This window comes from Tupaia chinensis, unplaced genomic scaffold (assembly GCF_000334495.1).
Source record: "Tupaia chinensis unplaced genomic scaffold, TupChi_1.0 Scaffold000311_2, whole genome shotgun sequence".
NCBI lineage: Eukaryota > Metazoa > Chordata > Mammalia > Scandentia > Tupaiidae > Tupaia > Tupaia belangeri.
Window position 1 is genome coordinate 4,358,260 of NW_006159803.1, and position 6,614 is coordinate 4,364,873.

Genomic DNA, 6,614 nt, shown 5'->3' on the forward strand with positions numbered 1-6,614 from the left:
CTAATTATTAGGTCATTGAGAAAGTCATGACGTGTTTTTCTATGCCAAAGTACATCATGACTTTCTCAAAGACCCAGTAAAATTTTATTCATTTATATATTTTGGAGAGGTTTTTGCTATAGGGTGTATGCACTTGCCAGAAAGAGACAGAGAGACAGAAAGCGAGAAATCGCCCCCAGGGAATATGACCATGCCACAATTCCTTCTCAGGATCTTGGGCACGCATGCACATGCACCTGGTGTCAGTTTAAGCCACCAGGTCTGGGACTTGAACCATTGTCGACTACATGGGAGTCCAATGACAGCTGTTACGCTAACTGCTGGTTCTAGACCCAGTAAAATTTTAAAGAGAAGAAACTTAAAAAGAATTATTTAGTCACTGAATTGTCGAGTAGTTTTTCCCTAAAGACCTAGCACATAATTAGGTAGAGAAGATATCTTAAGAGACAACCTCAGGGGTGAATCAAAGGTTTCTCTGTTCAAGAATCTCTTCTCCATGTGTCAGCCATGGGAACTATAATCATCTGAGCACTTACATTACTTCTGCAACAGCTATGTCCCAGTTTCAGTGTGCTTAGAATGAATAATCCATTAATCTATGTGTACTTAATTTTCACCAACTAAATTTCTAAGAGAATTGACTAAAAGGAAATAAAGATACGATGATGTTGGAATAATGAGGAGATGAGGGGTAAGGAAAAAACTAACATACTGAGTCATCAGAAAAGTCATGATGTATTTTTTTCTCTTTTTCTACGCAAAAAAAAAAAATGGATATGTGTCATGACTTTTCTGACAACCCAATAAATTGCATATTACATGTTGGTTACTATGCTAAGGGAAAATCATCTTACTGGATCCCCACAATGACCTTGTGAAGTAGGTCCCAGCTTTATTTTCTGACTGAGGAAAATAAGACCCATGAAGATTAAGTTGCATAAAGTCACAACACAGAATGGTGATGCAGAGATAATTAACTGTTTATAGAAATTGTGCTCCCCCTATGTAAAAAATTGTAGCCACTATGCAAAACAGTATGGTGGTTGCCAAAATAATTAAAAAAGAATTACCATTGGTCCAGCAATTTTCATTCTGAGTATATACACGAAAGAACTGAAAGCAGGACTTAAAGGGATATTCGTACTTCCATGTTCACTTTAGCATTATTCACAATCACCAAAAGTGGAAGCAATTAAAATGTCATCAACAGATGAATGGATAAACACAATATGGCACATACATAGGATGGAACATTATTCAAACCTCAAAAAAAAGGAAACTCTGACATATGCTACAACCTGGATGAACCTTGAAGACACCATATTAAGTGAAATAACCCAGTCACAAAAGGGAAAATACTGTATGATTCATGTGGAACCTAAACTAGTCACATTCCTAAAGACAGAGGTAGAATGGTGGAGCCCAGTCAGTGGTGCAGACAGTAGAGCACCAATTCATCATGGTGGAGTCACATGGCCAACTGGGTTCCTGTCCTCAGTCAGCTTGAAATACACTGAGAGCACACATGTGCAACTGTGATCTTGACTGGATGCAGGATTGTGGAAAAGGAATTACGGTGTAATGAGACAATCTTGGGGGTGCCTGTATCTTTTTCACATATTCACTCTCTCTTTTACACACTTTCTTGTGCCTTCTGTCTCACTCATAAAGGAAATAATTTTTTTTCTTTTATGTAAAATGGTGATCTTCAGAGTCTGGGGTGGAGAGATAAAGAGTTGTGTTTAATGGGTACAAAGGTCCATTTTGGTAAGAAAAAGTACTTTGATAGATTGTGGTGAAGGTTACACAATGTAAACATACTTAATGGCACTGGATTATACACTTAAAATGATTAAAATGGTACATTTTATATCATGTATATTTTACCACAATGAAAACAAATTGGGCTCCCCTTTCTATACTACAGTTATCACTGGGTATCCTAGTACGTTTGGGATGTTATAACAAAATAACATAGACTGGATAACTTATAGACAACAGAAGTTTGTTGCTCACAGTTTTGGAGGCTGGAAAGCCCAAGATCAAGGTGCCAGCAGATTTAGTTTCTGGTAAAGATTTACATGGCAGAAAGGATTGGCAGAAAGAGCTTGAGTTTAGCATCTTTTATAGAGGCACCAATCCCATTCATGATGGAAAAGCTCTCATGACTTAATCACTTCCCAAAGGGTCCACTGCTTAATACTATCACTTGGGTAATACATTGCAACATATGAATTTGGAAGAGAACATCAAACTTCCGACTCGAAGACTAACTGCCCAGACAGTAATTACATTTCCAAGATCCCCTTTGCATCTTGGTGGGCCATGTGAATATTACAGTGGAATGTATGTGAAAGAAATATATGTAGCTTCTGGGAAGGCAGTTAAGAAACAGATGCTACTTTATCCTCTTTTTAACATCTTCTGACTCTAGGCGCAGAATGCTAAAACCATAGAGGAAGAAAAATCCACAAGATGGAAGGAGCCTGGGTTCCTGAACCACATGGTAGAGAACAACCCAGGAATTAAGAGAGGGAGAAATAGAATTTTATTGAAGGCACTATAGTTTGGGAGTTTATTGTTATAGTAGCTGCTATTTCTGTAACTAATACAAATAGGGATTTGTTCTCTGTCCTAATCTGGGAAAATGAAACCCCCTAAGATTAAGTACTACAAATGAAGACAAGGCTGAGAAACACTGTAGTGAGAGATGTAGAATTAGCATGAAAGTCCTGGAAATCAATAAACACCAGGATGAATATGGAGGTTGGATATCAAATTGGAACAAGATGAGGGACTTGCTAAGTGCTTTGATGAAAAAAGTTCAACAATAGCACTGACATCTACTTAATAAAAAACAGGATGAAATAATCAAACCGCACTTGCTGCAGTTGTTGTGGATTTTAGAAAATACTTTGCTCTGAAGTCTCTATATGATTTCGTTTTCTCCCACTAAATACTACCTACTAACCAAATTAGCCCAGAAGCTCTAAAACACATCAGTAATAAAGATTCACTGTTTGCTCACACACACACACACACACACACACACACATAAACAGACACACTCCTACATAATTTTTTTAGAAATTGGTTCAGATATCAAATCTGTTTTAACCTTTTTTTAATCTAATAGCTCTTTGTAGATATATTTTCATATTGATAAATATAGAATTAAATCATCATTTAAAATGACTGCAAAGTTAGCAATTGTATGAATATGCAAAGATTTATTTAACTGGTCTCCCATTAAGGGGCATTTATGTTGTTTTTAATTTTCATTATTATAAGTGATAATGAATAAATTATTCCAAGAATAATATTCCAGTTATTACTATAGTAATAAAATTCCATCATCTTATGAATCCTTAAAAAGCTGATTTCCTAGGGAAAACTGCTCAATGAAGAATATTTACTCCATACAGAGACCCAATTATACTACATAAAGTAAATGTTAAATGACTTGGAAGGAACCATGTGCAACCTTAATGGCTAAGTAAATATTTATACTAATTATAGCTATTAGAATGTAAGAAGGAAGAATCACATGACATAAAATTGAGTTTGAAAAGATATTATTTGTAAATATTTTTCTAAAATAATTTTGACAAAATTTTCACCATCAACTAAAATGGAGAAACAGGAACCAGATTTACCCTACCACATGAAATAATACAAAAACTGGCCAAAATGTATGAAAAGACCGTTTTTAAAATATTGAACATCAAAAAATAAATACTCTCAGAGAGTGAGAAAGGCAAAGAAATCATCGCTTTAGCTTATTTTTTGGAATTTCGATGCAATGCCAAAGGAAGAGAGAGAAAAGAAGATTCTGGAAACCTTTGGGCTGGAAAGGGGAAACAAAGGAGACTCTACTTCACAGAACAGATTACTAGAGAAGAAAGTGTTATACAAAGAAAGCGAGCTTCAAAAATCTGCAGAGAATCCCCTTTGAGTCTTTAGCTGAGTGCTAATTAGCACATGTAGTATAATAGGCTACCCAAGGCTAGGGAATAAAACACCCAAGATGATAGAGAAAACAATTTCTGTAGGTCACACAAGGCCAAGAATAGTTTTTGTCTTCATTAGATGAAATGGAAAATGCTTATAAGCAACAGGGTATACTGGACAGAGTAAGTAAAAATTTTTGGCATCAGTAATGCAGGAAAACTAACCCTGTCTTAAATGTGTTCTGCCCTACCTGAAAAAGCTTAGAAAAGATTGGTCAAAGAAAATCACGAAACTTCAATAAGAGAAATGTATAAGACCAAAACCACCCAACCCCCAACAGGTTGTATGGGTGCAGTTGGCTGGCTCCATTTTGTGAGCACTAACACCATATTGGAGCCCTCCATTTCTTCTGCCCATGCTGTTGCTACTCAAGAACATGATCTGTTCTTCCCTCACCAATCTAGCCAAGCCTTGTTAAAAGAAAAAAAAAAAAGAAAAGAAGAAAAGAAAAAAAGAAAAGAAGAAAAGAAAAAAAGAAAAGAAAAGAAAAGAAAAGAAAAGAAAAGAAAAGAAAAGAAAAGAAAAGAAAAGAAAAGAAAAGAAAAGAAAAGGAGAGGTTGGCAGGTGGCATAGTGGTTAAGGCACTGGACTCCCACATGCCTGACTGCAGTTTGAATCCTGACCTGGAGGCTTGAAATCACACTGGGCACATGTGCATGCATGACTAAAGTCCTGGGAGGAAAATGGAGGAGAAGGGATTGCAGTGTGGTCATTCCCCTTTGGGGTGATTTCTCACTTTCCTTCTTGTTCTCTCTCTGTCTCTCTCTCTCTCTCTCTCTCTCTGGCAAGCACATGCTCCCTATGGCATATATAAAAAAAGAAAGGAAGGAAGGAAGGAAGGGAGGGAGGGAGGGAAGGAGGGAGGGAAGGAATGATGATTATGGGACCTCGAGGGCTCCAAACATGTTTCTAAACCAAATGTAGCCCATTTTGAACTCTTGTAAGTCCTGGCTTTCTTTGTGGCAGTATAGGACAAGGAGTAGAGGATTGAAGTTGTGAGTCTTTTGCATTGCCATCTACACAATTCTTTCTCATGTGGGAGTTACCCGCTAATAAAAGCTTGTTAAGTGCTCTTTGGAAAGTGGTTTGTTTTGTTTTTCAGTTTCATTAATATGTCCTCAAACACAAGTTAAAATTTACAATGTCTAGCATCAAATGAAAGAAAGGAGACAGGAAGATGTAATTCACAATGAGAAGAAATATCAACTGAAATCAACTCAGAAATGACAAATATTATTGAATTAGTATAAGAGGATATTAAAACACTTAACTATATAACATATGTTCAAGACACTAGAAAAAATAATTGAGCAATTTGGTTCTTAGCAAATTAAGATCTCAATGAGCTATAATTACAACACTTTCATAATGGTTAAATAAAATAGTTAGAACACTAAATTCTGGCAAAAATGCAGAGAAACAATAAACCATGCATTACTGGTAGGAGTAAGAAATAGTAAAGTTATTCTGAAAAATAGTTTTCCAACAAATGTACTCTTAAGTTTTATTTAAGTGAAATTAAAATTTATGTTTATATAAAAATAACTGTAAATAAATGTTCATAGCATCTCTATTCTTAATAGACAAAAACTGGAAGCAATCCAAATGACCATCAATAGGTGAGTGATTAAATTAAATGTGGTACATTTATATCATGGAATATTATTCAGCAACAGAAAGAAATGAAGCACTGATACATGCAACAAGTCAGTTGGATCTAAAGGAAATTATAAGTAACAAAAATACTTTCTCAAAAGATTACATACTACATTATTTCACTTTTACAATATTTTTTAAATGACATAATTAAAGAGATGGTAAAGAGATTAGTGCTTGCCAAAAGTTAGAGATTAGGGGAACGGCTGGCAAATGGCGTGGTGGTTAAGGGCGCTAGACTCCCACATGGCCAACCGTGGTTCAAGTCCCGGACCTAGCAGCTTGCCTGCTCTCACTCACTCTCACATGCTCTCACTCTCTCCCACTCTGTCCCTCTCTGGTCAAATTAAAATAATAAAGTTAAATAAAATAATTCTTAAAAATAAAAAGAGATTAGGAAAAAGAAGATACTCTGATTATAAAGGAATAGCACCAGGGAGTCCTGTGGTGATGATACACACATACACACACACAATATATATATATATATATATATTTTAGAGAGAGAGATTTTTGCTATAGAGTGCGTGCACTCACCAGATCTTCAGAGGGAGACAGAGAGGCAGAAAGTGAGAAATCATCCCCTAGGGGGATGGCCAAGTCACAATCCTTTCTCATCCGTTCTCTTCTCAGGATTTTGAGCATGCACACAGACATACCCCATGTGAGTTTTAAGCCACCTGGTCCAGTACTCAAACCGCAGTCAACTACGTGGGAGTCCAGCAACCTAACCATTACACCATCCACTAGTCCCTATTTGTTTTTGTTTTTCTTTTTAGTTTTCCAATTGTAGAAGTAGTTACACAAAGATACACATGTGATAGGATGACGTAAAACTACACACACTCAACAAATGTTTGTAAAACTGGTGAAATATGAATATGCAATGAATATTACATTAATGTCACTTCCCTAGTTTTGATAGTGTACTCTAGTTATTCAAGATA